Here is an 18136-nt window from a genome sequence, read left to right on the forward strand (position 1 = left end):
CAGCACCCACGCTGCCAGACAGAGCCCATTTACGTCACTGCACCCATCCCCATTTGCTTCTTGGGCCTGACTTCAGCCACGAAGTTTCCTAGTCCCCATTTTCCAAACACTGGGATTCCCAAGGCCTTAGTTGTGCAAGGTGACACCTGTGCGCAAGGTCTGAACCATCCCATGTGCAAAACTATGGGTCCCCTTTCAGTGTTGTGGGCAGGCAAAATCACCTGGGCTTGGGACTGCCCCCCACCACCAGCCTTCTTACAGAGAGTTGCCATGGGCAAGGCGAATTCGTGGAAATCATGGCCTTCACCTGACGACTTGTAATCCCAGGTGATGAGCAAGCCGACAAGAAGTTCCTGTGACTGCCACCGGCTTTGAATCCTGGAGCCACGCCCAGCATGTCCGTGCACTCTGTCTGTGGCTGCCAGGGAAACATAGAGGCTGAGAAAGCCGTCGCATGTGTGTGTCTGAGACACAACACGTCCCAGTTAGGATAGCCGTGGCTACCAGCATCCCGTCAGCTCTGCAGCCCACCAGGCATTACTGAATGGAAGGCAGGTGCATTGGCTGAGACAGCCTAGCACCTAGACAAACCCACAGTCCCGAGTTCAAGGTCCCGCTCTGCCACTCACTGATGTGTTCTTGGCAAAGCCTGTGCCTTCCCCAAGCCTCATCTTCCTTATCTGTAAAGTGGTGAGAAAATCCCAGTTACCCTGGGGCTCTCAAGTCCTCCTGTCGGCTTGCCCAGAAATCATTGTCACTGGACGCAAGACATGCTGAGAGGCTGTTGAGGAAGGGGTGCAGCGCCGCCTTGGCGAGGTGGGACGGGGACCGACCGGGCCGCCCGGCTGCCTCAGGCGCCCCAGCTGCTCTGTGGGAACCCTGAGCAATCTTTCCGCTCCTTCCCACTCACCTGGCCCGGCGGACCTCCCTGTCCACTTGTAGTCCTGAAAACCCCTGTCTACATATCTTTGAAGCTGGCCCACTCCTCGCCTCCCATCCGCTTGGCCTCTCTAAATCCCATCTCCCCATCGGCTAAGCCCACGTCATGCTCTCTTCCGGCGGCCGCAGGTGCTGCGCTGCTCGGAGCCAGCCTGCTCTAAACCCGTGGTCTCCTGGGAGGGCGCACGCCTTGCTCAATCACGCCGTTGTAATGAGGTCTCATTGCAACTGGCAACTGGCCTTGGAACCCAAGCAAGGCACACCAGACTTTCCACTGAAGCTGCTCAGGCCTCCGTACCCCGGGGGCGCCTGCTGCCCGGCTGATGTCAACCTTCCCGCAGCCTGCCTGAGATGCCTCAACTACAGCTGGGCTGATTCAGGTCCGCCCCAGCCCCCTCCACTCTCAGCCGCTCCTCCATCTCTCAGAGCAGCGCTGGAGATGAATAGGGGGGCAGTGAAACCCCACGTTCTGCAGCCTCTAGGAAGTGGGTTGCCATTGAAAGCTGCTGAGTGAGCCCAGCAGCTCTGAGCATGCGCCGTGGACCTCTGTGGTGCCCAAGACGACCAAGGCTCAGGAGTTTCATGACGTCAAACTGCTTCTCTAACGGTGCGTAGGCAGCATTTGCCTTTTCTCCCTGCATCATTGGTGCAAAGCAATAGTGAGTGAAGCCGCTGTCCCCTCAGTGCAGGTCAAGATGGTGACATCACACTGTCCTGGCGGTCACTGCAGGCTTTGTTACCATGCACTTGTAGTAAATGCTTTTTTCAAAAAAGGCAGTTTCGGGAAGGGCGTTCGACACAGTGGTTAAGTCGCCACGTGGAACGCCCACATCCCATAATCAGGGTTCCTGGTTCAAGTCCTGACTACTGCGTTTCAGATCCAGCTTCCTGCTGATGCTCACCCTTGGAGGCAGTAGTCACCCACGTGGGAGCCCTGTATTGAGTTTCAGGCTCCTCAGTTCAGCCTGGCCCAGCCCTAGCTGGCGTGGGCATTTAGGAAGTGAAGCAGTGGATGGAAGATTTCTCTCTCTCTCTCTCTCTCTCTCTCTCTCTCTCTCTCTCTTCCTTATAAATAAAATGAAAATAAGAAATTTAAGTGACACTATAAACAAATTAATTAGTAAAATAAAAGTCTGTTTCACTTAAGCTTATCATGGATCAAACAGTATAAGTTCTTTTAAAACTTATTTTTGGCAGGCGCTGCGGCTCACTAGGCTAATCCTCCGCCTGCGGCATCGGCACACCAGGTTCTAGTCCCGGTCGGGGCCCCGGATTCTGTCCCAGTTGCCCCTCTTCCAGGCCAGCTCTCTGCTGTGGCCCGGGAAGGCAGTGGAGGATGGCCCAAGTGCTTGGGCCCTGCACCCCACGGGAGACCAGGAAAAGCACCTGGCTCCTGCCTTCGGATCAGCGCGGTGCACCGGCTGCGGTGGCCATTGGAGGGTGAACCAACAGCAAAAAGAAGACCTTTTTCTCTGTCTCTCTCTCTCACTGTCCACTCTGCCTGTCAAAAAAAAAAAAAAAAAAAAAGAAACTTATTTTCATCTTATTTGAAGGGCGGAGAGATAGAGTAACAGATGGAGAAAGAGCATCCCTCTGCTGATTTTCTAAACAGCTACACAGCCAGAGTGGGGCCATGCTAAAGCCAGGAGCCTGGAACTCAATACTGGTCCCACACGGGTGGCAGGAACACAAGTATTTGAGCCCAGACCTGCTGCTCGCCAGGGTGCACGTTAGCAAGGAGCTGGAATTGGGAGCAGAGCCAGGACTCACACCCAGGCACTCCGATATGGGATGCAGTGTCCCAAACACCGACTTAACCTTTGTACCTTATGCCTTCCCTGAAACAGTAAAAGTTATTAGCTATATTAAGTCTCTACCTTCGAGCAACACACTTTTAACCATCGGTGTATAGTGGTAGACACACATAACTACTTTCGCCACATATTAAGTACTAATTGTCTAAGGGAAAATCATGTGTGTGCCAATTTGAGTAGAAAACACAACTAATCACCCTTATCAAAAAACGTATACTTGAAAGAAACAACTGGCAAATTACAGTTATTCAGAAGGGTTTTGACAAACATTTTCTCAAAAGTGAATTTCATGAGACTCACCACAAGGAAACCAGTTGATAGTATATGTTGAGAATGATAAAACCGAAGCTTTTCAGTGAGAGTTAGGATTTTGGAAAAATTGCTTTTGCCACTCTGAACCAAACAGCTTCCCAATACTTAGAGACCTTCCCACTGATATTCCAGCAGTGATGTTCATGAATGCACTTTTTGAATAGTGGATGATGAAATGGGTCAACATTTAGAAAACAGGTGCAATTCAGCGAGCTAGCATTTGTCAAGGGACCAATGCGTGAAGTTAGGCAGTCATGAATGAAAACAGGTTCAGAGAGCCAAATGAACAGGCTGTAAGAGACACAGTTTTAGATTTCACGTTGTAGCCAACCTTTAGGAAACTGAGACTTCTTGAGTTTGAACATCTGTGATTACCTAAGAAGACTATGAAAATGCTTACTGCTCCCTTTTCCAACCACATTTCACATTTTCATCACATCCTTCACTCAAAACCAAGCACAACAGATAGAATCAGGAGCAGCTATGAGACACCAGCTTCCTCTTTTGAGCCAAACTTCAAAGGGATTACAAAAATAGAAAACAACACTACTCTTCTCAGTAATTGTTTTTCCATTTGGGGAAATATAATTACTTTTTATTTAAAATATTATTTATGTTGATATGACATGAACCTATATTGCTATTTTTACAAGAATCAGTACAGTAATATTTGTTGAATTTTTCTGTTTTTAATACAGATGGTAAATATTGACAGATACAACTCAGACAATCTCTAAGGATCTCGGTAACTTACAGATTTTTTTGTTTGAAAGGTAGAGAGACAGACATAGACAGTGATCTCCCACCCACGGATTCACTCCACAAATGCCTGCAGCAGTCAGGGCTAGTCCGGCTAGAATCCAGGAACCCAGAACTCAATCCAGGTCTCCCACAGGAGTGGCAGGGACCCAGTGACTTGAGCCATCCCCTGCTGCTTCCCAGGTGCACACTGGCAGAAAGGTGCATGCAAGGGTATGCATTAGCAGGAATCTACAGGGACTTGGACCCAGGCCTTGCAGCATGGGATGCAGGCATCCTAAGTGCTGTTTAAACTGCTGCACAAAACACCTACCCCCTGAGCAAGACTTAAGAGTGTAAATGAATCCTGAGACCGGACAGACAGAGAAGTCCTGTGTTCCCACGTTCTGCAGTTTCAGGATCAGGGCTGGGCGAGAGCCTCCTGAGACAGGTGACAAGAGCAGAAGAGGGCGGAAATGAGGGTCACCGCAATGTGACGGGCAGGGGTATGACGTGAACTCATCATGAAGGCCGGGGTCCCTGCCTCGTATCTGGGTTTGGTTGCAATGCTGAGCCCATGAGCTCCTGGCCCTGGAATAGACATGGTGTCCTCCGAAGGGGGCGGTGGTTTCCAGCACCAGCTGTTGGAGGCAGCGCTGGGTGCTCTGAACAGAAGCGGGAGTGGAGCAGGTCAGCAGGAGGAGGAGCCTGCGTCAAGCGGACTGGGCACACAGGCTCCCTGCCCTGGCCCAGAATGCAGAGCGGGCGCTGGCGGTGGCAGGACCCGCAGGTTTAAAGAGCAAGGTCCGCCTCGCAGCAGTGCCCTGTGGCATGTTGCATGCGGTGTGTCCTGCCGCTGTCTCGTCGCTGAGTCTCTCCAGGGACAAATCTTGGCAAATCTCCAGCTTTGCCTCCACCATGCTAGAAGAGCGTCCACGTGCGCTTGCAGCGAGAACAGCCCCTTGCCCAGGTTGCCGTGGGATGGGCGCAATGGGCGGGGAGAAATTCAACGCCAGGAGGGGACCCTTGAGTCAGACAAGCAGCTTCTCTTCGCAGACAATACACTCCGCTTACCAAGGGCAGACTTTTCCTTGCACAAGGTGACAGACGTGAGCTATGTTCTGGGGAAAAGAAGTGGGAAGGGTTGAGGGCTGCTCCGGAGCAGACTGTAGGACTTCTTGGCTGTCCACCTGCAGCGGGAGACACCCCAGGTGGAGCGGCCTTCGTCCGATGCCCACTGGTCTGCAGTGGGGCTGCTGGCCTGAGATCGTCCCACCTGCCAAGGCAGTGGCTGTCAGCCCCCAAGAAAGCCAGATTCCCCCAGAGGTGACAAAGGAATCTGCCTGGCCCCGAGGAAGGCACTGAGGGTCCCGGGAGTGATTGTGACCGCCCCACAGGGCTTCCTGAAGGCAGCGAAGGCACGGAAATCTCCTGGAAGAAGGAGACAGTGAACAGAAAATGCAGCCACCCGTCCAGAGTGTCCTGCTGAGGGGCACTGGCAGTCTGCACGTGCCGTGGGTGACACATGTGCTTAATCAAACGCTCCTGGAATTGCGGCTGCCTGGGGAAATCCAGCTCCTGGAATATGTCAGTCACTCGTCTCCGGGCCGTACAAGGTCCTCTGCTCGGACTGGAAGCCTTAAATGTAGCCACTGAAGTGTCTCATAACTCATGCATAATCAGGGTCCCAGAGGCTGTACGTGGGCCTGACCGTGAACCAGTCGGGAGAAGACCATTTGGAAGTACCTTGTATTACGGTGCTGACACAGCACTCGGCAATCACAAGTTCAAACCTCTGCTCCTTCCCTCCCCTGTGCTGGAGGAAGAGATGGATGCCTCCCAGGACCTGGACCTTGACCCTTGCTGCAGGCCGCCCCCCCCCCCGCCCCGCCGTGAGCCCAGCCAGTGCGCCCTCCCTTCTCCTGCCAACCTCCAGGTGAGCCCCAGACACAGCTCTGAGCTTCTGACTAAGCCTCCCAGCCCAGAGCCTCCAGGTTTGCATTCCTCTCTTGGGAAGTCAGGAGGGTTCCAGGAAGGGGTGGAATGAGTGGGAAGGGGGTGTTAAGGCTTCTGGAAAAACCAGTGACCTTGGCTGGACTTCCTGCTTTTCCTGGCACCACCCCCCCAGGCAAGGAGGCAGCCCAGACTAGAGCCTGCTGCTGGTATTTTCTAGACAAAGGTTGTTCAGCGGTGTGTGACTTGGAATGCAGCATCCCGCCTGGAGCCCGGCACCCTGACCTCCTCGCCACTCGCTGGAGGCCACTCAGCTGCCCCCTATGACGTGCTCAAGGATCAAGGTTTGTTTAAGGAGTCCCAGGCCAGGCACCCAGGCACCGGGCGGCCTCTCCTGCCCTCTGCTGTACTTTGGCCAGAGGGAGAGGGGGTCTGGAACTCCAGGCTGCCCCCAGCCGGGGTGCTATTTGTCCACTAACACACATGGCTCCGGCTGCCCGACAGTTCACTCTGCCCCACCCCTGCTTAGTCTCACTCTCAGGGCTGGGAGGGGTGAGCATGCTGGTGGCAGGAGCTCTGTCACTGAAGCCAGGAGCCTGGTCCCCTGCCAGCCCCTCCCCTCACAGGGAGAAAGCCCCCTCCCCTCCCCCCACCTCAATGTCCTGTTTGTTAATAGAGCACAAGTCCATTCCTAGCTCCGGGACGCTGTGAGAATTAGCCTGATAACAGACAGATGTGGAAAAGGAGGCTTGGGGACTGGAAGGCAGGCTCGGCTTTTAAATGTTCCTTTCTTGATGCTTGAAATTTTTGCTTATAAAAGTCACATAAAGGGGCTAGAATGGTGGCACAGCAGATTAAGCCACTACCTGCAATGCCGGCATCCCGAAAGTGTGCCAGTTCGAGTCCTGGCTGCTCCACTTCTGACCCAGCTCCCTACTAATGTGCTTGGGAAAGTGGCAGAAGATGGGGCAATTGCTTGGGCCCCTGCACCCACATGGGGAGACCCTGGGATGGAATTCCAGGCTCCCGCTTCAGCCTGGCCTGGCCCTGGAGTAAACCAGCAGATACAAGATCTCTCTCTCTCTCTCTCTCTCTCTCTTTCTAACTCTGGCATTCAAATAAGTAAAAACAAACAAACAAAAATAAGTAAAAGTCATATATATGTGTGCAAATACTTCAAAAAGTCCATGGGAAAATAGAATTAAAAGATAAATTTATTTGGGGGAAAAGAGGTTGCAGTCACACGTATGCAGGATCTTCAAAAAGTTCACAGAAAATGTGCATTATGAAAAAACTGCATGGCTTTCAAACTTTTGCACCAAAATAAACTTACCTTTTTTTTTTTTTTTTTTTTTTTTTTGACAGGCAGAGTTAGACAGTGAGAGAAGAGAGAAAGAGACAGAGAGAAAGGTCTTCCTTTTTCCGTTTGTTCACCCCCCAAGTGGCCGCCATAGCCACGCCGGCCAGTGCACTGCACTGATCCGAAGCCAGGAGCCAGGTGCTTCTTCTTGGTCTCCCACGCGGGTGCAGGGCCCAAGCACTTGGGCCATCCTCCACTGCCTTCCTGGGCCACAGCAGAGAGCTGGACTGGAAGAGGAGCAACCTGGACAGAATCCGGCGCCCCGACCGGGACTAGAACCTGGTGTTCCAGTGCCGCAGGCAGAGGATTAGCCTAGTGAGCCAGGGCACTGGCCAATAATCTTATTTTTTAACTCCACTTTCCTACCAACTTTTTGAAGGATGTTGTTCATACATTGCTAAAAATTTGGGAACAGTAAAGAATAAGGGAAATATTTTTCATAAATTCACTATCTGAGCAACTCTGTTCATTTTTTGTTTATTTTCTTCTTTTTATAATTTTTTTACACAATTGAGCTCATACTTTATTAGGGGTTTGATTGCTATTTGGAGATTTTTGCCTTTCAAAAAAAAAGTCAATATATCAGCATTTTCCCACGTTATCAAAAGTCTCCTTGGCCGTAATCTGTACCCACCACATGATGCGAGAGTGAACATTTGGGAGGAGAGCGCTTTGGGGGACTTCGTTGCGATGTTTCCTGGAAGTCGCCCCGCCAGGTAGAAAGGTGGGAATAGCTGAAGGTTCTCGGTGCACACACACTGCTGCTATTGGTCTCTCCTTTCCCAGACCTGGAGACTGAAGCTCACGGATGGAAGTGATTCGTTCCAGCTCCCACCCCTAGTCCGGGGCAAAGCCTGGGCAGAGACCCGGGAAGAGACACTGCATGTTCCAAGGCCGCTACTCGGGGTTCCTCGGCTGACTCCGGCACCCTGAGCAAGTGCCCTTGGCCTCAGTCACAGCCCTGCAACAGATGTGTTGAGCTGGGTCTAACTCTCCGTCTGCTCACCCAGAGATATCACTTCCAAAGCAAAACCAGAAACACTTTGGTTTCAGTTGTGCATCTGTTTTGCTGCATCCCGAAGCCCGCAAGACAGCCTGTTCCAGAAAGCAAGGCCCGTGCTGGAGTTGGCCAGGGAGTGGCAGGAGACTGCAGCGTTTGGAGGTCAGGTGCACGGTTAGAAAGCACTTCTCTGGCCCCATCTCAGCTCCAGGCTCCCCCACCAGCACTGGAAGAGACCTCCCTGCCCGCTCTGGCCCTGGGGGTGGGTGGTGTGGTCCCAGCTGCCCAGGGTGCCTGTCTTGCCTGTCCCTCGATGTGTGCACACGGGTGCTGATGGACAGTTGCCCAGAGTTGCCTGCCCGTGTCTATTGTCCTCAGGGCACAGAGCACAGTGCTCCAAGAGACCTAGAACTCAAGAAGCCACACGGACAGCTGTAAAACCGGGGCCTGTAGGACAAGGAGCTGGGGGCAGGTGTTTCTCAGAGGCGCGGAGCTGACTTGACAATCTGGCTGGCAGGCAGCCAGCCACTCTTCAGAACGCACAGGTGAGTGTCTCCATATTGGCACCTGGGAAAAACGCTACCTCCGCGGCGGAGGAATAACGGGTTCAGGAAAGAGGCCGGAGTCTGTGGAACTGTGCACCTGGAGTGTCAGGAAGCCACATCACTGACGGGGCCAAGCCACGTGATGTGTCACTTGCATACGTAGAAGTGTATGTGCACAAAAGAACACACTCAAACAGAAAGCCCCGTGTGAACCCGTGGTCCGCAGAGAAGGCATGGGCTGGGGGTGGGGAGGAGAGGCGCCCTGCAGGGGTCCGTTTCGAGGAGCTGCCAGGAACTGCCCGAGGAATGCACTAACTCTGCGTGCTCTGGACGTGAGCTCCAAATTCTTTCAAAGAAAGAAAGAAAAAGAGACAAAAGCCAACCCCGCCCCGGAGATGTCACTAAGAACAGCTTCTGAAGGCCCTGTGTCCTGGGCCTCCGCAGCTTGAGCCGGGGCGCACATCTGAGGTCCCAGCGGAGCCCTAAGGGGACACCTGCCGCAGTGGCTCAGACCGAGCCGGGACTGTGGTGTCCCCAGTGTGACAGCTGGGGTGCGTGGGGGACAGGAGGGCTGGCTGGGAGCTAGAGGATAAGGCGATTTGGGAGAGGAGGAGTCAGTGGCAGGCAGAGGACGAGAAGGGGTGATCCCTGGTGAATACTTGGGAGGGGGAGCGGAGGAGGAGAAACCAGAAAGGGAGGAAGGGGGAGGGTGGGGAGTGTGACCCAGGCAGTGGGTGCTGGGAACTGGGGTCGTAGCTAGGGAACAGGTGGTGGGACCGCGCCCCTCTCCTTACAGAACACTAAACCCCTAAACCCCATGGAGCAGCGACTCACCCAGAGGCAGGTGTCCAACACAGCTACCCCAACTCCACTGCCTCTCCTTCCTCTCTGCCACAGGGGCATAGCCCCGAGCTGCTGCCGCTGCTGCCACTGGCTCCCGGGCTCCCTGTGTGACCAGTGCCCACCACAGAGCCGGGGCAGAAGCCACCTCGGGAAAAACTAAGTGAGAGTGGGGCCAGGCGCTGGACTGATCACTGCTGCTGCCCCTCTCCCTTGCAGGTGCACGCTTCCCTCCGTGGCATTCAGCTCTTTTCTTCTGGCTCCCTTAGTTCTGGAAGCTCACTTGTTTGTTGTTCTTTCAGGGTTGCCAGCCAGGCTTACTGATTATCCTGACAATTACCCCATTTCCTGCTGCTCCAATGGTCTGTTCTGCCACCCTGCTGAGAAAGGGAGGCCCTCAGAGTGAGGGGCCTCAGGGGGGGATTGCTGAGAGCGTTTGGTGGCTGCCAGGAAACGTGGAGTGGCCATGCGCCTACCAGAGTAAATATTTTTACATCTCCAATTTTCTCAGACAGAAACGGAAGCCTAAGAGAAGTTACATAAATTTTCACATACTGCGTGAGCTCCTATAGGAAGGCTTGGCTCTTACTCATCTGGGCTTGGACCAGCGACAGCATATGGCAGTTGCTCATCACTCTCTCCCTGCACTGAAGGTAGTGGCCAAGCTGAGCTCCGCCCCTTGTCCTCCGGCTCCAGCCCAGTGGTGGCTCCCATGGGGCATGACCTGCCCCGCCCCCACCCCCCAGGCCCTCCCAGAGGCATGACAATGACAAGGACCCGGCCAGGTATGCATACAACTCCAGCAGTGCAGCAGGTGCTCAGCCAGCCCTTTCGGCTCTTCCCTGGTCACCTTGGCCCCACCTGTCAGCCACTGTCAGGGTCTTGGCAGAAGCCTGCGACCAGGGTGCTCACGTGAGGCATTCCAGAGAAAACCCAGACTCTCAGAGCCGTGAGAGGGAACGAGAAGTCATCAGTTGTCGTGGCCTCTCTCCTCCTGCCCACCCCACCCAGACACACACTGCGTGGCTTCTTCTCTCTTCAGTATGTGTTTATTTCTTTGAATGCATGTCCCAGTGTCTCTCACTGCATCACAAGCCCCTGCACGAGACAATATTCGGGGACTGACATAAAGCAAGCATGACCTTGCAGACACCGAGAGCAAGGTATCTCAGCAGGGCTTAGCAAGCACGCTGGGGGAGACATGGAGGCTGGGGCGGCTCAGTTGCTGGAGTGTCTGGAGCTGTCTTCCTTGCGTGGCTGCTGATCCCTGGGGCTCTCACTGGGGTCTGCAGCTGCCTGGGGCGGAACACCCGGACGAGGCGTCTTCGTGTGATCTCTCCTTGTGGGCCTCTACCAGGCACGCTGACTGCTTCCAAAGAGAGAGTGTCCAGAGACAGAAAGGAGTACATGGACTTTGATGACCCAGGCGTGGATCCACACGATGTCGTTCCCTCCATGATCCCCCAGTCCAGGCAGGCACAGAGTTCTGGCCAGGTTCAAGAGGAAACCCTGTGGACCCCACCTCTCAATGGGGAGAAGCAGGGTGATGTCCTACGGAGGGCATGGACATGTTGTTGCATCAGTCTTTAAAAAGTCCACTCTAGGGGCTGGCACTGTGGCGTAGCAGGTAAAGCTGCCACCTGCAGTGCCGGCATCCCATATGGGTGCTGGTTCGAGTCCCGTCTGCTCCACTACTGATCCAGCTCTCTGCTGTGGCCTGGGAGAGCAGTGGAAGTTGGCCCAAGTCCTTGGGCCCTGCCTGGACCCATGTGGGAGCCCCAGAAGAAGCTCCTGGCTCCTGGCTTTGCATTTGCCTAGCTCCAGCCATTGCGGCCATTTGGGGAGTGAACCAGCGGATGCAAGACTTTCTCTCTCTCTCTTTCTCTCTCTGCCACCCTGTAACTCTGCCTTTCAAATAAATAAATAAATCAAAAAAATACAATCTACACAAGTTCCCTGGTCTTGTCATTCAATGCCCTTGTCCATGCACTTCCGGTAGCATCTCCCAGTGCCGCGCGCCTGTTGTGAACCCCCCTGCAGGCAGGCCGGCCCCTCGCGCACCTAGAACACGCCCTTCTCACCCCTGTTCTGCTTGCCCTGTTCTGCTCTTTCTCATGCCTGCGTCACAGCTCCCGGCGGACCCAACTTCCCGGAACGTTTGAGTAACAGGTAAGGAGAAGAGGGAAGTCTCTTAGCAAGCCTGGTTCCTAGGCGCTTCTTCACCACGCTAGCCTGAGGTCAGGTCCTTCCAGGGAATTAGCCAAAACATGGGCGTGCTGGGAATCCCAGGAGCAAGAAAGCGCGAGAGCCTTCCCCTGCAACCACTGCGCGCACGCAGGTCCTTGGTCTCCCCACGCAGAAGTCACGACTGGGATAAATCAAAGGCAGCTTGTTGTGCGGCTGACGGCGAACGATAAATCTGGTCACGGTTAGCGGGCTCGGTTCTGCCTCGCTCCGTTTCAGCTCATTAGATCCATGACGGGTATACGGGTGCCAGCGTCCCTCAGTAATTACTCCCCAATCAGATCGGGGCCAGGCCCACGTCCTGTGCAGACCCCAGTCCCTAGGAGTCTGGGGCGTGTAATCACACTCAGGAGACTGTCAGCTCTTGCTCGACTGAAAAACAGAAATGCACAAAACAGCCGTACTGTGTGGTTGCCCGATATTCCTCCTGGAGCTGTGTGTCTACACTGAGAGTGACAGAAGCAGCCAGTGTAGTCGTTCTGCTAGATCTTTTCATTCCAGCCAGCCATGGAAAGATCTAGGGGAAGAAGGGTCTCGGGAAGAAGTTACAGCAGGTGCAAAGGCCCTGGGGTAGGAATAAGAACAGGCTGATCACATCAGAGGAACAGAAAAGCCAGTTAGGTGAAAACCTTGAGAACTGAGAGAGTGGAGGCAAGCGGAAGGTAGAGGCCTTGCAGGCCCTCACAGGGAGGGGGAGGGGAGCCTGGGTCTGCTTGCCGCCCTTCACAGCGCTGCAAGGTGAATATGGTGAGGGAATGTGGTGGCTTTGGACAGTTTATTTCTGTCTTTATTTATTTATTTCCAAGGTAATCTTAAAGGCCACAATACAAAGAGCCCTTTGAAGCCAAAAGGGAGCGACTACGCGCAGGGCTTCCTCGACCTTGCTCCTATCCTCGCCATCTGTCGAGGGACTTGGTTTACTTTCAGGTGCTGCTGTTATTTCTGTCTATCTGAATTCTGTGGGAGTATCCAAGCGGAAAGCTAACTGCAGCCTTTCAGATCTAGGATTCTGCTTCAAGTTCCCTGCTAGGGCTGAGAGTTAGGCATAGTGGTGAAGGCATCGCTTGGGACGTCCACACCCCGCACCGGAGAGCCTGGGATCAAGTGCAGCCTCCACTCCTGGCTCCAGCTACCTATAGCACACCCGGGGGGGGGGGGGGGGCAGCAGGGGACGGCTCAAGGGCTTGAGTCCCTGCCACCCACGTGGGAGACTCAGGTTGAGCCCCAGGCTCCTGGCTTCAGCCTGGCCTTGGCTGCTGTAGGATTTGGGGGAGTGAATCAGCAGTTAGGAGATCTCTCTGTCTGTCTGACACTTTCTCTCTCTCTCTCTCTCTCTCTCTCTCTGCCTTTTAAATAAAATAAGTATTTGCCGGCGCCGCGGCTCACTAGGCTAATCCTCCACCTAGCGGCGCCGGCACACTGGGTTCTAGTCCCGGTCGGGGCGCCGGATTCTGTCCCGGTTGCCCCTCTTCCAGGCCAGCTCTCTGCTGTGGCCAGGGAGTGCAGTGGAGGATGGCCCAGGTGCTTGGGCCCTGCACCCCATGGGAGACCAGGAAAAGCACCTGGCTCCTGGCTCCTGGCTCCTGCCATCGGATCAGCGCGGTGCGCCGGCCGCAGCGCGCCGGCAGCGGCGGCCATTGGAGGGTGAACCAACGGCAAAGGAAGACCTTTCTCTCTGTCTCTCTCTCTCACTGTCCATTCTGCCTGTCAAAAATAAAAAATAAATAAATAAATAAAATAAGCTCCATGTCATTTTTATGATGCCTTGATTAACTTTCTAATTATAGAAAATTGCAAAAGCAGGTGATGCCCTCAGAAAAACACCAAGAATAACGTTTGTATCTCCCACCAAGGCAGAGTCTGATCCCAAGCTGAGGGGCTCGAAGATTTGCAGGGCCCTTCCCAGTCCCTACTAAGTGCAAGGTGGCCCCTCGCAGCTTCACACCTGGAAGCCGTCCTGGGGACTTTGCCTCTGTGAGCTGCAGACCCCAGTTCTGCTGGGTGGAGGTCGACTTCCAAGGCTGTAGTGAGACTCGCAGGAGGTGGTGCGTGGAGGGCACCCACAGCCACGCACGTCTCCCAGCGAGTCTGCAGCCCTGGGGCCTCCAGGCTGTTCCATGCCACGGCACTCCCTTGCTCCTAAGCAGAATACTCTAGCATAACTGAGGTGCACCCTATCAAATAGCTTGCCAGGAGGAGCTTCTGACACTGAACCTGAGAAACCCCTTCCGCTCTCTTTATTTTATTTATTTTTTTATTTTTTGACAGGCAGAGTGGACAGTGAGAGAGAGAGAGACAGAGAGAAAGGTCTTCCTTTGCCGTTGGTTCACCCTCCAATGGCCGCCGCGGCAGGTGCGCTGCGGCCGGCGCACTGCGCTGATCCATGGCAGGAGCCAGGTACTTCTCCTGGTCTCCCCCATGGGCCATCCTCCACTGCCTTCCCAGGCCACAGCAGAGAGCTGGCCTGGAAGAGGGGCAACCAGGACAGAATCCGGTGCCCCGACCGGGACTAGAACCCCGTGTGCCGGCGCCGCAAGGCAGAGGATTAGCCTAGTGAGCCGCGGCGCCAGCCCCCTTCCGCTCTCTTAAACTCCTTCTCCACCAGCCGCCAGGCCCCGAATCTCACGATGGTTCGCTCCTGCAGTGTCTGCACTGGGCATCAGGAAACCGTGGAACCACTGCACTCTCGTGCCGACAGGGCAGTCTCGGGGGAAGTAAAGTGCGTGGGAAGACTCACTGGGGGGACCTTCGCGTTTCCAAGACCCCACAGCCCTCCCGAAATTGCCCTAGTTCCATGAGAGAAACCAGCAGGAGCCTCTGCACGGCGGAGAAGGACTCCCTGGGGAAGCTTTGCCAGGGGCTCTTCCGCTAAAGCTTTGGCTCACTCTGGCACTCCGCACGCTGAGCCAGCGTCATCACGCTGTCGACCTCCGGTCCTCCAGAATGCCAACACGCAACATGCCTTGCGCATGCCCCCACACTGTTTCCACGGCCCCGGCCTCTTTGCTCTGTCTGGACCACACCCACGTCACGATAGGCGTGGCTTCGGTTGTGCGTGGTCTTCAAGATTACCCGGAGCGCAGTGCGTCACCTCCTGCGACAATTCCCAAGGGCGCGCTTCGGGGTCGTGGCCCCGACTGCTCTAAGTCTCCCTGAAAAGCTCTGCTCCCGTCTGCAGCTGCCGTGGGGGCCACAGCTTGGCACCATCCCGCGGGAACATCGCCCCGCTGGAATGGCTCCATCAAAATGGCTGGAGCCGGGCCACGGCGAGGCGCGCGCGGCAGGTCCCCGGCCCTCCTCCGCTCCGGCGTGCACGAGGCTGATTTCTCCCACACATGTTCACGTGGGTGCTTTGCCCCTGCTGCACCCTCCGCCCGCCTCAGCCCTCCTGAAGACGAGTTATCCCCTGGAAACTGCCGGTTTGCTGGTGGGCGTCGTCCCCATCGGCCTGGCATAAAACGCCGATGATTTGGCCATTCCCCGAACTCAAGCATCATCATAAATCGGATGTTTTTTCTTGCTTTAATTTTGGCCAAATTCATGTTGGTTTAATAGGGGTTCTCTTCAAACTGATGTGTTCTCCTTCTTAAGGTCCTGCTGAAACTTGTTGTAACAGGTTAGACTATGACATGATGGTGGTGCAAGAAAATTCAGAAATCAGTACATAGCTTTCTCATAGTGCGTGCTTTCCATGACTTTTTTGGAGACCCCCCCTACTCATGCACACTCGCAGACACACACTTGCACACATGCACAAACTCAAGTACACGTGAGCACGCACACCCGTGTACACACACGTGCCCCTCCATTCTATTCCTCCTAGGTTACTGTGCCTATCTGCCGCGCCCCACGTCAACTCTGACCCTGCGTCAAACCGAAGCCCGTGTTTATTCACAGATGTCAGAAACAGACATCCTGAATTTGCCTCCTAAACTTCCTGTTTTACATAAAGAACACATTGTCCTAGGAATGAGACCTAATATTTGTCCCAAGAGCCATCACGTGACGTGATTAGCATGGATGCAGAGAGCCTGGAAGCGACTTCTCAGGTCCCCCAAAGATGTGACACCACGGCCACTCCACCCCAGGTGGACGCGTCCCAGCTGAGCTCACGGGCTTCTCACTAACAGAGGAGCACACGCCAGCCCCAAGGAGCCGCATCTGCCCGAAAGGCCACACTGAACGTGCACTCCTTTGCTGATGAGCCACGTGAGTGCCGTGCGGATCCCTCCCTGGGGGATGGACAGGCGGAGGGCAGTGCGTGCACTTGCTGTGGTACACGCAGCGATCCGAGGTCATTGTCTAAACGCACACTTGGCAATGCAAATGAATCTCAAAGCCACAGTACCGATTAAAAAGCAGAATGAGATACACAAAACCCCAAAGCACTTGTGTACGTTGAAACAACACACATCCTAGGCAGTGAAACACCAGTAACCCTCATACCACAACGTGTACAGGGGCCGGCACTGCAGCATAGCAGGTGAAGCCAGTGTCTGTGATATCAGCATCCCTGTATGGGCGCCGGTTCAAGTTCCAGCTCCACTTCCTATCCAGCTCCCTGCTAACGTGCCTGGGAGAGCAGCAGAGGGTGTGCCCTGCCCCCATGTGGGAGACTGGGTTGGGGCTTCTGGCTTCAGCTTGGCCCAGCCGTGGCTGTTGTAGCCATTTGAGGAGTGAACCAGAGGATGGAAAATATCCATCATTCTCTCTCTGTGACTCTGCCTTTCAAATAAACAACATAAAATTTTTTTAAAAAGTATATGGGCAGAAAAACAGAAGTCTGGCATATTATATTAAAATATGTTGCCTGTAGATGGAGGAATGAGAATAAACAAACAAATAAAGCAAGAGAGGGGATTTGCAGGCTCAATCATTGTTATGAGCTGCAGAGCATAATAAATTCAATCCTTTCCGCTGGAATTCAAAAGAGGAGCAGGAGAAGGACCCAGAAGTCGCTGCTGGGGCCCAGGTTTAGACTGCCAGCCTGAGCTTGCACTCCCTGGAGCCACGTGTTCCCAAGCAAGCCAAACAGGGCTCACTGCCCCCCGCACAGTGCCCAGGCCGCCGCACCTCTGATCAGGCAACCCTACCACAGCCAGGCCGGCCCTCAGGAGGCTTCTCCCACCTCTCCGAGCAGCCCAGCACTTCTGTGCCCCACACTGCAGCTGCAGATCCCAGCGCCTGGCAGCATGCCCTTGTCTGTAGCACGCGGGGTCCCCGTGGAGCCCGGGGTACGGGGCTGCCCTCATCCTGGGAGCCACAGGGCAATGACACCCCAGCCTCTGGCCGTCTGTGCTTCTGGACTGCGAGTTGTGCCTGCAAAGATCTCTTCAGAGGACGAACCCAAAAAGGAAGCGCTTCGTCATCTTCTTTGAGAGAGACAAAGCTTTCCCAGGAAAACTCATTCCGAAGAAGAGGCCACAGATGTTTCGTGAACGGCCGAGGAAATGACTTCCAGAGCCTCTCTCTGGCTAAGCCTCGGGCGTCCTCTCTCCTCCCATCCCGCAAGCCCAAGACTCCGCCAGGTTACCTCTGGCTTTTAAAGCTGCTCTGTCCACTCTGTGCTCTGGATCACCTCTAAAAATGAGCCTGCCCATGGAAGCCACATCACTGATATTCCCAACAACTGCTTCCTACCCCCTCCCCGAGTCCTGAGCTGGAAATCTGAGAAAGTAGTGAAAGACAGCTTCCCTGGCTTCAGCATGGAGACAGTCAGTCCTCAAGGGTTTTGGAGCACCTGTTAAAAGCTAGGTGCCAGTCTGGGTCCCGGGACCCCCTAGTTAGTAAAAGCAGCTTGCACATGCCCCCATGGGGCTGCTTGACAATCCACAACTTCCCACAGCACCACTCCCACCCTCTCTAACTCGAGACTGTGCCCTTTGCCAAGTTCCATCGCCGTTCTCTTGAGGCCTGTGCTGTGCTGGCAGCAGAGGGGAGCAGCTGGCTGGAGCCCAGCTGCCTAGCAGGGCCCCGCCAGGGCTGGCGCAGAAGGGCTGCTGCTTCTATTCCTAGGGCCTGGCTGCCAACCAGGATGGCATCTGCTCAGGGGTTGGAGCCCAGCACACTCTAATTGTCCTGTGGCCTCCTAGTGCATTCAGCCTATCAATTGAGTTTTTCTTAAAAAGCGACTCCCAGGTCGATTGGTTTTCTGCCCTGGATTTAGGTCACTAGAGTTTTCCTTAAGGGTGGGAAAGCTCGGAGAACCAGATCTGGATGTCTCCCTCACGCCAGGACCCGACGGGAAGGGCCCAGACGAATTCAGGGAAAGTGCCCTGACACCCACACCTACCCCACTACTTCTCTGAACGGCACTGGCATTTTCTGGGCCCTTAAACAAGGGAGCTGGGGGCCCTTACCCTTTGCTGGACAAATCCTTTCCCTCCCTGGG

The sequence above is a fragment of the Oryctolagus cuniculus genome, chromosome 4, assembly GCF_964237555.1.
Source record: "Oryctolagus cuniculus chromosome 4, mOryCun1.1, whole genome shotgun sequence".
Classification (NCBI taxonomy): Eukaryota; Metazoa; Chordata; class Mammalia; order Lagomorpha; family Leporidae; genus Oryctolagus; species Oryctolagus cuniculus.